Genomic DNA, 13,923 nt, shown 5'->3' with positions numbered 1-13,923 from the left:
CTCCCAGGTCAGTAACACGAAGGAGAAAGTGCCCAGATCCCCAGGAGGTCCCCACTCCTGTCCCACTGACTCCTCTCTGTGCCCTGTTGCAGTTTTGCCTCCCAAGACTTGGTGGAGTCACAGGGGACTCAGAAACTGCAGTTTTGGCTACATCTGAGTTTTTTGGTTTTTTTTTTTTTTGGTTTGTGCTGCAAAGGAAGTGGCTTTTTAAAAAAGCCAGAACTGTGTAAATGGTTTGTCATTTCTTCTTGATTTTCTTCTTGATTAGAAATGCTCCCCTGCAGAATGTCCCATTCTCTGACTGCTGTCCCTTTCGTCTCCCTACAGGTTTCTACCATTGCTCATTTCTGTTCCCTGAGGGGTCATGGTCCCTCCAGCAGCAGAGGGGTGCTGGTGGTGCTGGTGGCACTGGAATGCTGGCAGTGCTGGTGAGGCAGCTGGGTGCTTGTGAGGAACAACTCCCATTCTGGGAAGAGCTCCAGGATCATTGCCAGAGCTCCCCTGGGCCAAAAGGAGCACAGCTGAGCCAAGAATTTCCATTTTTCTCATTCTGCTGTAGGCACACTCTGTCCAACAGAAGGACAGCAAAGAGTTGCTTGCAGCCAGGTTATCAGCAGTTAGACCCAACATTAATTATTGCCAATCCCCTTAATGATACAATAAAAGTTATAAGACATCAGATTTAGCAGTGCTGTTATCCCCCTATCAGCACTTCACCAGAGCTCATCCTCATCCTCTTCAGTCCGGGGAGCACTTGTGGTTGTTTTTACTGATCCCACCCTTTTGCCAGCAGCAACACCTTCCAAAAGTCCAGGTTGCTCAAAACCCCATCCACCCAGGCCTGGAACACTTCCTGGGATCCTGAGGCAGCCATTGCTTCTCTGGACAACCTGTGCCTCAGCACCCTCACAGGGAAGGATTTCTCCCCAATATCACATCTGAACCCACCCTCTGTCAGTGAGAAAGCCATATCCCCTTGTCCTGTAACTCCAATCCCTTCTCCAAAGTCCCTCTCCAGCTCTCCTGGAGCCCCTTTAGGTCATGGATCAGGAACTGTTTGCACTGGAAAGGATTGGCCCAGTGAGGGGATGTGAGATTCCATAGCTGGGGACACAAACACAGTGTCAGTGAGGAAGAGAGGAGGCAGTTCTGCTCCCAGGGTCTCCACACACACCAGATTCCAGCAGGAGCATCCCAGTTCCAGGACACATGTCAGTCTGGGTGGGAATAATCTCATTTCAGCTTTCTAGGAATTCTGTGGAATTCACTGTCGGCTGCTGTCTGACTCCCAAGGGAGTGTAGAAGATGAGTCGAATGAAATCTCTAGCTTTCTAATGGTTGTAGCCAAGAGAGCAGCACTGATTCACCTCTTCTCAGAAAAAATGACATTTCTGAAATGTTAAATCATCCCTCTGCTGTATGCCTGTGCTCCAGCTCACACACAGCATTCTTTATTGCACGAATCCTCTGGGAAACTGCATGGTTAAAGTCAAATACCTTTGAAGTTGTGGTACACAAGTGGAAAAACAACATTTGAACCAGCAATAAAATTTTGTAGTGCAGGGTCCTAGGGATTCACCCTAGGAATGAGAAGGGGCAAGTTCAGGCAGTTCAGAAGACAAGATTTCAGGACTGGGGTTGCTTTAAAACCACAGAGGAACCTGACACAGAGACAAACTGCTTTTCCCACAGGTCTCATTGCTGAGGTTCTCTCCTGTTACTCATTTCCTGGACAAAGTCAAGAGCAGATTAGAAGAAGAGCTCTGATACCAGCAAAGGCTCTGAAATAGTTCCCTGTTTGTGAGAGCCCTGGAGAACATGATCCAGCAGGGACAAAAGGGAGCCTGGGACAGACCCCTCACTGGACACTGCCCAGGCTCACCCAGCAGGCTTCTCTCCCTTTCCCAAGTGAGCATTCCAGGGAAGCTCTTGAAGATCCTGACCCAGGGACAGCAGCTGGTGTGTGTGAGGCAATGTGAACCCACAGTGTGTCTGCTCCAGTGAAATTCTCCAGGCTGTGAAAGGAAAGGTCAGACTCTTCTCTTTCAATGCAATCAGTGTCCCCCTCATTGAGGTGGGACATGCTGACTGATTTTGGTGGGGGAATTTCAGTCTGTAGGGTATTAAGGCTCTAAATATTGTGGGGAAAGGGAGAGGGGGAATACTGAAAGGGGGAATACTGCTGAAAGAATCCAGGAGCTCAGTGGCATCAACTGACACCTGAGAATCCAGGTCAGATCCACCACAAAGCCACTTGCTCTGATATCTCCACAGGCAATCTTTTCCTTCTCCAACTGTTTTCCTCCTCCAGCTCTGTGCTGATCAAAGCCAGGAAGGAGGTATCTCCCTGGCTTTTGTGCCAGGCAGTCATACCCATCTCCCACATCCTGCTAGCAATTTGTCCGGTCCCTTGCCTCTCTGTCAGAGACTGAAATAGTTCATGCCTCAAACATTGATATAAAATTTTGCTCATTATAACAAAAAGTGTATAAAGAAGCTACAATCAAAGAAACCTCCCTGAAGATACCTGACTGGGACTTTGGACTGAGTCAAACTGCTGAGATTAGATAAAGGGAAACCCTATTGTTCAATCATCTCAGGCTGAGGGAAAGGTATGCATACACAAAGGCCAAAGCCACCAGCTGTGCTGAGAATCATCCCTGGCTGAGTTTGGGGTGGGGGCAGAGCACAGCTCACAGAAGCCTGGTTGACACAAACTGGCCCAGCTGTGGAACCCCCAGCCTCACTGGCTACATCCATGGGACTTTCACGTGAGAGGCAGCTGAGGGGGAGTCACAGTCCATCACAGACCCCCAAATGCTAGGCCTGGCACCACAGCAGTGCAGCTGATGCAAGCAGAGTCTGCTGCTAGAGGTTGCCCCTCCCCTGGGGGGACATGCCTAGACATTACCCCTAGTTTGAGTGTATATTAACCCATGGCATTCTCTGCTTTTGGGGGGACCATCACCACCAAGGAGACCAGCTGGAGAGGATCAACGCAACATCGTTGGGATCCACGGATGGTGATATTTTCTCTTTCCCTCTTTCTGTCCCCCCCACCTCTTTTCTTACCTCTCTTTTTCTCTCTTTTCTTCCCTCTCTCTCTCATAATTTCTCTTAAATAAAACCCATACTATTGACTGGCATATGGTCTCGTTTGTACCTTAATTCGGGCAGAGGTATTTCCAAAGAACATTAATAATTGGATCATAACATTTCCATACACAAAAAAATATATCCATTTTAGAAATAATAATCTTCAATGTTCAAAACTTTAAAACAGAAACCTGAGGCTGCTTGATTCCAAAAACTATACAGCCAAATGGTTTTGAATAATTGCACTTTGTCAAGAGATTGATGTAGTTGCATCTAAGTGATTTCACCATGCCCTCCCTCTTCTCCACCAAAGGCAGGAACATAAAAATGAGAGAGAACTAAATGATTATGAATATTTTTGCACATATAGATACATAATTCCTCGAGATACCATTCTCAATTTATTATTTTACCAGCAAAACAGCACATTTTAGGATTGAGACTAATAGGCAGCCCAATCCTTTCTCACTATGTACTTTTGGAAAAACACATGAGTCTTCCAGAACCACTCAGAACTTTCTATGTATAACATTCAGCTGCCTGCACAGATAACTCCATATAATTCTCTCTCTCCCACGATGTCCTTTCTAAATTTTACTAAACTTGTGTTTTCAGGAAGTTTTTTTTCTTCTTTTGTTGTTTTGGTTCTTTTAAATCAGATGAATGTAGATCGTAGTACAATACTGATACAAATATCACAAAGGTCTGTGAAGTCTGCCAGAGTTTCTATACATTTTTGGTGGTGTAATCATGAAAAAAACATATTTGGGGTTTCTAACAGAGCAAGCAGTAACTTATATACAATGTACTAAATGACATCATAGGCACAGCCATCAGAACTGACAGTGAAGTCAGTGTTCAAACATGAAATACAACTGTATTCTGCATCACCAGAGGAGCATCCTTTGCTTACCAAAGTTATTGATACACAGCCATCAGTCTGTTCTACTTATAATGCTCACAGGCTTCAGACTTGTTTTTTATAATATTATAAAAATTATATTTTTATGAAATTGCATATAGATACATCACTCAAGACTTAACTGTTATGAAACCTGAAATTCCTCAGTGACCTCCCCATCCACACCGAGTCATCTTGCATTTTCCAATATACTAGAGACCTGCTTATCAATTTATGTTCATTATTCAAATAAAAAGGACTTAAGCACACAATCCCACTTCTGACAGATGAGATACAAGCATTTCATGGTTGTATTTAGGCTTTGCAAGTGTAAGATACACAGGAAGACTGCTCAGACTCATCTGTTTTGCAAGTGTTGACTTCACATTTCAAACAAAGGAGAGCTTTTGCTTTTGCTTTTTCTGCAAGGTCAGCACATTCTTTACATATATATACTTCTATTGCTACTAGACAGCTCAGGAAATAAAATCCACTGGTATAAATCATTAGTGTCTTCTCTCAGAGTCTGTTGAACAACCCCACTCTCCATTGAAAGTCAACAGCCCATTAAATGAAGGAAGAGCACAGAGCAGAAATTATGCCTCTGGGAGAAGTTAGATTTCTATATTCAGTTTAGTTGCCATTTATGCCAGCCATGTAAGGATAGAAGTCGTGACCCCCAGGGGAAGAGGTGAGTGCCTCAGTCTGGTAGGTCTCTCTGCTAACTCTGCATTATTCTTTAGATACAGGCTCATTTTGTGTATTATTAATGACATTTTAATTCTGAGGGTAGTGCCAAAGAGAGATAGATCTTCCAGTTGTAGCTCATGGTACATCTTCAGGCTGAGTAGCAAAAAGACTGACTCTTGCCAGCACTGAAGACCAAGGTGTATATATATGGTATATTTATATATATGCTATATAAATTTGAGTCCCAGTCTCCATCCTTGTATGAATTAATATTCTTTTTCTCCCTTTCTCTTCACCTGCAAGCACACAGAAGATGGTCTGAAATACTCATCAGTGAAAGAACCACATAAAAGGCAAAAACAAGTGGGTTTTTTTTCTAGCCTTGTACCATTCTACCAAAAGCCACAGAGTCAAACCCATGTGATTTTGTGCAAGTCTCATTTCAGAACAATTCAGGTGCTGCATGCACCCTGACTCAACCAATAATGATTTTAGATGGAATCTTTCAGTCTCTTCCTGACTGACAAGAGATGAAGCAGAACAGCCAGTATCAGGGATAATAATAATGTTTGAATCTGCACAAATATTTACATCTGCAATATCCAGATAAGTTTTGCTGGCTGTGAGAAGTCTGAATAGGAAATGCACCAGGTCCTGGAGGAAATTCTACTCTGGGCAGTACAACAGAAAAATGGTTCTGTATTTCTCTATTAGGAACAGCCTGTTTTCCATTGGTGAAAAGAAACTGCTGTGGCTGTGACACTTGCATTCATGCTACATATTGTATTAAAAATTCTTTGCAGAATAAGTGTCTTAAAAATCAAAATAAGCTTTATTTTTTTAGAGATTGCTTGACATCTCTAAAAATCTACCAATCCCACATTTTCTGCTATGTCTAAAGTGTCACTGCTCCATTCAAGCTTTCACACAGAGTCCAGATGATCCAAGTGCCATGAAAGCCAACAATTGTCTCTGATCTGTTCCTGGGGCATTCATCAACCAATCTGGGTTATGCATTTCATCTCTTAAACCAATTCAAACTCACCATTGTTGTGCAAGTGATAAACCTCCTAAAGATTTCAATAAGGCTCTACATGGAAAAAAAAATTCTGTACTCAGACCTTATCAATATTTTTGTTCTTATTCTAGGGTTATTACTCTCCAAGATGTTTTGATGTACATGCAGATCCCCAAAAAAATATGCCTCAAGGTTGGTACTGGCATCAGAATTGAAAATAAAACAAAAATATGGTTAATATTTTTCTGTCCATGGTGTTCAAGCACCATTTCTTGAACATCAGAGTGTATTTCAGGACCACTTTACTTTGTCAGTGTTCACTTTTTTGTAGGTCGTGTGTTTAAAATTAACAACACATCAGTACTACATGAAAAGATTTTCTTGAGTGAAATCTCTCTGTATTGAATTCTCTGCTTTATGTGCCAAAAGAATTATATGATAAGCACAGCATAATAAATTTTAAACAATAAACCTCTCGAAAGAAACAGTATTTTGAATGGCAAACTGAACAGAAGAACAAGGACATTGTACTGAGTACTTAATGTTTTCATGGCTTACATACCTTTTCCTACCATTTGTTGGTGACGTGAACAATTTTAGATGAGTGTTTTAAATCCTTTAAAAAAAAAACAGTTGAAAATCTAAAGTTCATTGAGACAAAATAGAAGATTCCCAAGGCTGCAGCTGTGGAGGTGGAAGCCCATGGGGCAGAGATGAAAACATTAGCAAACCTCAGGGCAGCACCCCAATGTGGGATGTTGATTTCACTGGAGGTTTTCATATTACCATTTGAAAACAAACAAATGGACAAGCTAAAACAACCCATACCTAAATTGGAAGAGGAAAACTTCTGTTAATTACCATAGCTTGAAGTTTTCTTCTTGCTGCCAAGCAGCATTGGTGAGAAATAGTTTACTCAAACACCATCATGGTAGTAAAACCAAGAGTGTGATTGAGTTGATTTTTATCAAAAGCCATGGCTGAGCAAGTAGAAGTCCCTTTTAGGGAAAGACATGTGGAAGCCAAATAAAACTTGTTTATATTCTCCATTCAGGCTTCACCAACACAACACAACACTGGAAACTACAAAGGGCTTGCTTAAAGACTGGTAAAAAAATATATCAAGGAAAATTTTAGAAGGCAAATGATGAGATGGCATTTGCTTTAAATGATCATTCATAAGCCCCCCAAAACATTAAGACAATGTGTCAGTGTTTATTTGATTCTGCTCATGATGCAAAAATACAAACCAAGAAAATCTCCAAACTCTGATAAAACATTTGTCAGAGATGCTTGTTAGCACTGTTTCTGCTTCAGGAATATTAAATAGTGTTTGCAACAAATACTAGCAAGATTTAAAAATTCTTTTTAAAAGAATGTAATAATTTTTTCTGAATGGAAGAATCCAACATGGAAGTGTTGTTTTTTATTACCTCCTTTGTGCAGAATTCTGAGCGGTTTAGTTCCACAAACAGTATGTTTCCAGCTTATGCTGGAAGTTCATGTCATTCTTTATCAACAAGATAGGCTAAAAATGTTAGTTTGACATTTAAGGAACATAGCCCAGCAAATCACCTAGCACATGCATAAGTTCTTTAATGACACTTTTATGGGGTATTTTTAAATTTATGTTACAGGATCCCAAGGGAACAGACAGACACCTGATTCCAGACCTTACAAACCCCACTGACATAAAAGAAAATTTCCAAAGTGCATCAACTGTGAAAATTCTGTTTTACAAAAGTTACTGAAGGCTTTACAGAAAGAGAAATTAGAAAATTTCTATTAGTGAACGCATAAGCCATCTGCTTTTCTTGCAAAAGGAACATCCCAACCATACAACCATTTTAATGTGTAAGACCTGAATTTGTATGTAAAAAATGTTCCAAACATTTGTTGCAGAGTTAAAAACATTACCATTTGATTCATATATTCACCTACTTCAGTCAATCCGAAAGGTGCAGACTCTCTCTGCACTTTGGTTGTCCTATCATAGGATAAAGTGCCAATTACATTTAGATATTCTCCACTTGCCATGTCTGTGTTTTGTTCTGGAGCCATAAGAAACTGATACCATGATGAAAATCAAATTATTCTTTGAGGGTTGTGAAAGTCATAGTATGTATGTAGTGCAAAAGAAATCAGAGTAGCCATTCTTAGAAGGTATTTCCTAGGTGAAGGATGATCAAATACCTAAGAAGACTTTTAGGGATTAACTGAGATTCCATTGATTAACTTCAGATGTGTCACCCTGGTTATATTAGACAATTCCAGGCAGCTACATTCAGGAGACACTGATTTTTTTTTTCAACAAACATTTGTTTCTACCCTTTATCTAAACTAACAATTCCTTCTATAATGCCTGCATGACAGCAACAATTCCTCTGTTTTCCTTGTTGGGTCTCAGAATTTACTCACCACATGTTATATGAGTAACTAGACACAGATTTGAGGAAATAAGTTATATAAATGCATGCTTACCAGCCGGTGCAGAACATGAGCAGTGAAGTTGAAAACCATGATAATCAGCACATGATTCACTGAATTTGCTTTCCTTAAAATCTGGCTTGAAATTCTTTTTGCTCTCAATCTCATCTGAAGAAATCTTATCCAGTTCAATTATCCCAGCTGACATTTTAATAGTTTCAGTAGACATCAAATTAAAAACAAAGCTGAATAAAAGGAGAGGCCAGTTTCAGTTCAGCTTTCCCAAACTTGCAGTTTGAAAATAACTTCCTATCACAAAAAAAACCCAACAGTCTCCCCAGACTGGAAAAGTCCAAGATGTTCAGGTTCTTTTTTCGTTAAATCAATGACAGAAAAACTGTATTTCCATGAATCTGTTCTTCCAGCTCTGGAGCATCTGACAAATATTGCAGCTCTTCTCTAAAACCGAAAACTACTACTTTTGAAAGTTCTTCTGTTCTTGCAGTGACAACAACATTATGATATTTCTGAATAGCTGCCAGAAAAACAGCAAGGGTAAGCAGAGACATTTGTCTGCCTGCTGAGTTGTGGACTTCCTAACTTTAAGAGTCCAACTTACATTTTTTTCCCCACTGGTCCAGCTGGGAGGGGCTAATACCAGTGGGAACAAGGACATCCCAATCCATTCTGGCACCCTGCCTTGTTACTTGTGCCACAGTTATGCTTCCTTAGTGAACCCTCAAGTCATTGTGTGGGGTGTGTGCAGGAGGATAAATCACTAAAATCTATGCAATTCCTTGAAAATTAGTGAGAAATGCTTCTCAGTTTCTCCATTTACTATTTTAGAGCATAAAAATGCTTCTTTCTAGGAAAATATTAAGTAAGGGCAATACTAAGGGAAGTGGTTTAATCTTTCAAGCTTTTTTATTATTATTTTCATTTCCTTAAATGCAATGAAATCTCACCAGAAGTCAAAACATGGAAATGATCTATCCCTTTCTAAGCTGTCCCAGCAGACTGTGAGAACTCTAAGCAGTGCCAAAGGAGTCACCCCCTTGGACATGCTGGGAGGCTTGGAGAGCAGCCAGGCAGGGGCAAGGGGATGCTCTCTTCATTGAGAGGCTTGGAATCACACTGCCAACCCAGAAATTCCTTGAAAATAACACAGGTCATAAAGCATGAACTATTTATGGGGAAAATTGCCAAACCTGAGCTACAGAAAAGGTGATGTGCAATTTGCCAGCTATTAGCTTGCTATCCCTTTCTTATTTTCTCTTTGCACAGTGAGAAAGAGAAGTGAAAAAATGCAGAGGAAAAGAAAAGATCTATGCAGCCATGCAGCTTTAACTAAACAGTCCCTTGTCCTGCAAAAACACGACAAATCCAAAATCCTAAACTCGACTTGAAAAACATTGAAATGTCCAGTTAAAAATAAGTCAGCTTTTAAACTGAGTTGCTGATTATCCTCAACAATCTCAGTTCAAGCAGGGAGCAGGTGGAGATTCCATGTGCTAGCACTAGAAACATATCCTCAAATAGGACCCAGTTATATTAAAAAAAATACATCTATTTACCAGTGGGATAATTCTTTAAATATTTAAGGGAATGTCTGTGAGGTAATTTCTAGATGGATTATGATCACAGCAAGGAACCCAATTATGAGGCAAAAGGGCTAATACTAATAAGTAGAGAAACACAGAAATGGGACTGTAAAAATCAATCACAGGGCAAGCTTACCAAGGAGACCAGAAATATGTGACAGTCCTGTTTTCATTTCACTTCAATTAATGCACATCAGGGGCAGGAAAAGCTTGGTGCAAGTGTCACAACACTAAACAAAACTTTAGAAAGGGTTATGTAACAGGAAAAACAAACAAGTGTGTCATTTGGAAGGCAAACCCAGCATGGCTTACACCCTGAAAAGGAAAAGGGAAAATATCAGAAAAAATTGATTGCATCTTTTTTTAAATAGTCCTTTATTCCAGTTCTTCTTAAATATGTAAAGTCTGGTTATGTCATTATTGCTGGCTGAAGTAATCTTACTTTGTCTTTTGAATGAAACTTCCCCAGATGAAAATGTTGGTTGCTAAATTTTTCAGAAATTTTGCAGGAGGTAACAGCCCTATCAATTGACACTACAAAAAAAAATCACTTAAATTGCACTTCTCTACTCATAAAAATGTAAAAATGCATTTTACATGGAGTGGTTACATAAATGAGTCCAGTGTGGCAAAACTTGTAAAGAAAGAAGCAGCTTAATCCTCTAAAGGCAGAACACCACAAATGCCCAGAGGGTGGATCATTTGTCCAATATTCAGTGTCCCAAGAACTTTATCTTAGCTTTTGCTGGATTCTGTTAACTTTTCCTGGATATGTGAGCAGTTTCACTTCCTGTACAAACCTTTATCTGAAGGGTTTAAGTTTCTCCAGTAACATAATTATCAATGTGATCATTTTTTTTCTCATTATTATGATGCTGCTGTTAAGTTTCCCATGTAACTCTGAATATGTAAATCAGTCAAGGGCATGCTGAGTCTTCAGCAATCTGTGACTGTGTGACACCCTGGTCACTCAAACCAAGATTCTTTTGCTCTGGGTAGGGGCAAAGGAGAAAAATGCCAACCAGATATTCTAAAGAGGTAAAAATACACAAAAGTTTGCTGGCAAATTGTTGTTTGGAAAGAGTAAATACAACGTGACATCACTTATCACAGCATAGACTTAGCCCATTAAACATAGAAAACCTTATAGCAATTTGATGTTACATTCTGTGAGAAAAGGGTTAGAAGAAGAAAAGAAAAACAGAAAGACTGGAAAGATACAGAAAGACAGACATAGCTAGCAACTCCTGGGTTCCAGCAATGTAAGGCTCCAAGATGAAGGGAGGGTTAAAGCCAACCAACTCTGCTGCAGAGTAAGGGACATACTTAGAAAGGTGAGGAAATATCTCAGTAATTCCAGTGTTTTGTTACATTTTGTACATTTCTGTGTTAAGGAAACTTCCCATTCTGACCACTCAGGAAGTAGTCTTGCAGTCACACTCCCACTACCAGAGACTTTTACTGGTGGGACTGAAGCCTCTCCACAGTGGGCAATGCCAGGGAGCCTTGTGGGTGCTTTGGCTGACTCCCTACACACCCCACTCTCACACAGTCACACCAGGTCTCCTTACCTGTTCAACACCAGATTTTCCACAATGTATTTCAAACTGTTCCATTAAGCAACTTAGTCATGCCAGAGTGACACAGAAACAGCTTGAGCTGGGTGCCTCTGAGGAAGGACCCTAAACAGACAAACCCCTTGGCTTTTAAGTCCTCCATTCTTGCTGTGTCCATCCACCTAGGTCACCTCTGGTCTTCATGCCCTTTGCTATCCAGCTCCTGTCGTGTCTCTCTGTGTATTCCTCAACACAGGTGTAGAGGACACAATACTCTCAGCAGAGGGAAAGGCCAGCAGCAGCAGCATTATGTCCAGAAACCTTTTATGCAGAAGAAATTCAGTGGAAGTATTCAATGTTGGAACTCTACTCCAAATTTTGAACCTGGGGGGATCCCTTTCCTTAGGAAGGGAAACGACTATTCCTATTGCTGCTGCTGCTGCCCATCAGAGATAAAGGCCATCAAGATGTTTCTGTCCTGAAAACTTTGTGGGAGCAATCCTTGGACATATTAATTATTGAATATGTTATTCAGATTTTGATGGCAGGCTCTTGGATGTGTTTGAAAGTGCTTTACCATGGAAAAGAAAGTGTGCAGCCCTAGTATTAGAAAGCTACAGCTTTCTAACCTGGCACAGCTTTCTAACCTGGCACATTGTGGAAGCAAGCCCTGGATTGCATTCAGTAGTTGAGTACAGCTACAAATTTCATTTGTTGAAATTGAAACCAAGCACATTTCTGTCCTGACACATTTTGTTTGAGTTATTAACTTTGGATCTGCACTTTGAGCTGCTCAGCTAGCCGTGGTACATTTCCTGGTTTTGCAAATAAACATTGCCATCTCGTGGAACTGTTGAATGGTGACAGAGGGAGACAAAAAGCCAAGAGCTTTTTCTCCTAGCACCTTTGTGTGGGAGCAGTAAACAAAGGTATTCAATTTTGGATCCTGGTTCTGCAAGACTGAAAGAACAAGATCCTGCATACGTCTGGGAAGGAAAGGGAATAGTCTTATTGTTGGCAGTGCAGTTTGTAGGCTGAAAAAGAAGGGTTCAATCCAGCTCAACTTGCTCTTTCTTCTGGGAACTTTTTCTGTGGGACTAGTTGCTGAATGTTTTTAGTTTTTAATTTTGTAACTGGTCTCTGCAAGAAAATCTACAAGTGTATGTAGGGCTGAAGATGAAAACACATAGACCTGTGTGTCGTGCAGTTTATAAGCTGTGAGAGGAAAGTGAAAAGCTCTGGATTTTTGTTCTAGGACATTTAGTATGGTAACACTTTACTAGACCTTTCAAGTTTTGAAGCTAAGCTCTGCAACAGTACTGCAGTCCAGTAGGAAACAGCATAGCTCTGTTGCATGTCTAACTAGCTTTTTCTAGCTCTCTTCCTTTTCTCCTTCTGTCTTACTCTGTGCCTCTCTTTCTTTTCCTACTGTCCTAGGTTGCAATATTGATGTAGTTAAGTATTCTATTACCACCAGCTGTGGGCCATTAGCTGCTATCACCCACTCCGGATGACAGGCAATGGGCCATCCGTTAGCTATTATCAGCTGTTAACGACCCACCCCGCATGACAGGCAATGGGCCATCAAGGACCCACCGTGTGACTCATGGACTTATCTCATCCCATTGTGAGATGCTCTGCCCAGGAGGGAGGAGCCAGGTGTTCCCACCTGGATATAACCTGGCCTTGGAACTGCCTGAGCTAGCCCTGTCTACTGGGTTCCCAGAGGACGAGAGCTACTACTGGATCTTCAGCTGGAGACTAGACCTTCACAGGATCACCACTTCAACTGGACTACTTCAGCTGGACTGCTACTACCACCCTAACAGGGTGTTAGGTTGTATCTGACTTTGTCAGTGTTTTTCCTTGTATTATTTCACTTATTTTTAATTTCAATCTTGACTTGTGATCTCCCACTGGTTTGTTTTCAAACCAAGACATATTTTGGCGCCCAACGTGGGGCACGACCTGGGGAAACTCAGAAATCCTATCACCATGATGGTCAGCTTATCTATATGGGTGCTGTATCTCGCTCTCTATATTTTTCCTCAAATGGGAAACTATCTGCCTGTCGTATTGGCCCTGTTGCGACCAGGGAATGGCATGAAAATTGCTCTTTTGGTTTATTATGCCTATTGCGTGGTAACCTGTGAGGCGATGAATACCATTCGGAACGTATACTCAAGTTTATCTGCCTGGCCTAATCTGAGCCACTACATCTGGGACCTCCTCAGCAATCATACCCAGCCTCTGGGGTTAGGAGGAGAGAGCGGTTTCTTCCAGCCTTTCAGGTCAGGCACAGCCATTTTTGAGGATATTGAGTTCTCTCTGGATGCTAGGGATGGCATAATCTTTTTGTTAGTTCTGTTTTCATTTTTCTCTGCAACCAGCACTGTGTACCTCATGCTGAAGATCAGAACAATATCTTGTCTTTTTGAGGAGGAGAAACAAAGCAAATCAGCAGGAAAGAGGAAAAGAACTAAAAGAGCAGTGGACGTCTCAACACAGACCATTACCAAATCAGAACAGCCGAAGCCTGTAGCAGTTGCCCCCGTCCAGAAAAAGAAATCCAAGAGCAAGTCAGTCCGCACAGCGACTGATGAGGATGCGGCAGGACCCTCTCACCCAGCAGAA

General features: G+C 41.1%; 1 protein-coding gene across 1 annotated transcript in view; it reads right to left on the bottom strand.

Annotated features, from left to right (window-relative positions):
* Positions 1-13,923, bottom strand: part of LOC146436769 (proto-oncogene Mas-like) — a 107,991-nt gene that overhangs the window by 1,038 nt on the left and 93,030 nt on the right. The window lies entirely within an intron of this gene.

Source organism: Lichenostomus cassidix, chromosome 5, assembly GCF_008360975.1.
Source record: "Lichenostomus cassidix isolate B80296 chromosome 5, HeHo_3.0, whole genome shotgun sequence".
In the NCBI taxonomy this organism is placed as follows: domain Eukaryota; kingdom Metazoa; phylum Chordata; class Aves; order Passeriformes; family Meliphagidae; genus Lichenostomus; species Lichenostomus cassidix.
The sequence above is the reverse complement of the archived record's forward strand: the minus strand, read 5'-3'. Positions and strand labels throughout refer to the sequence as shown.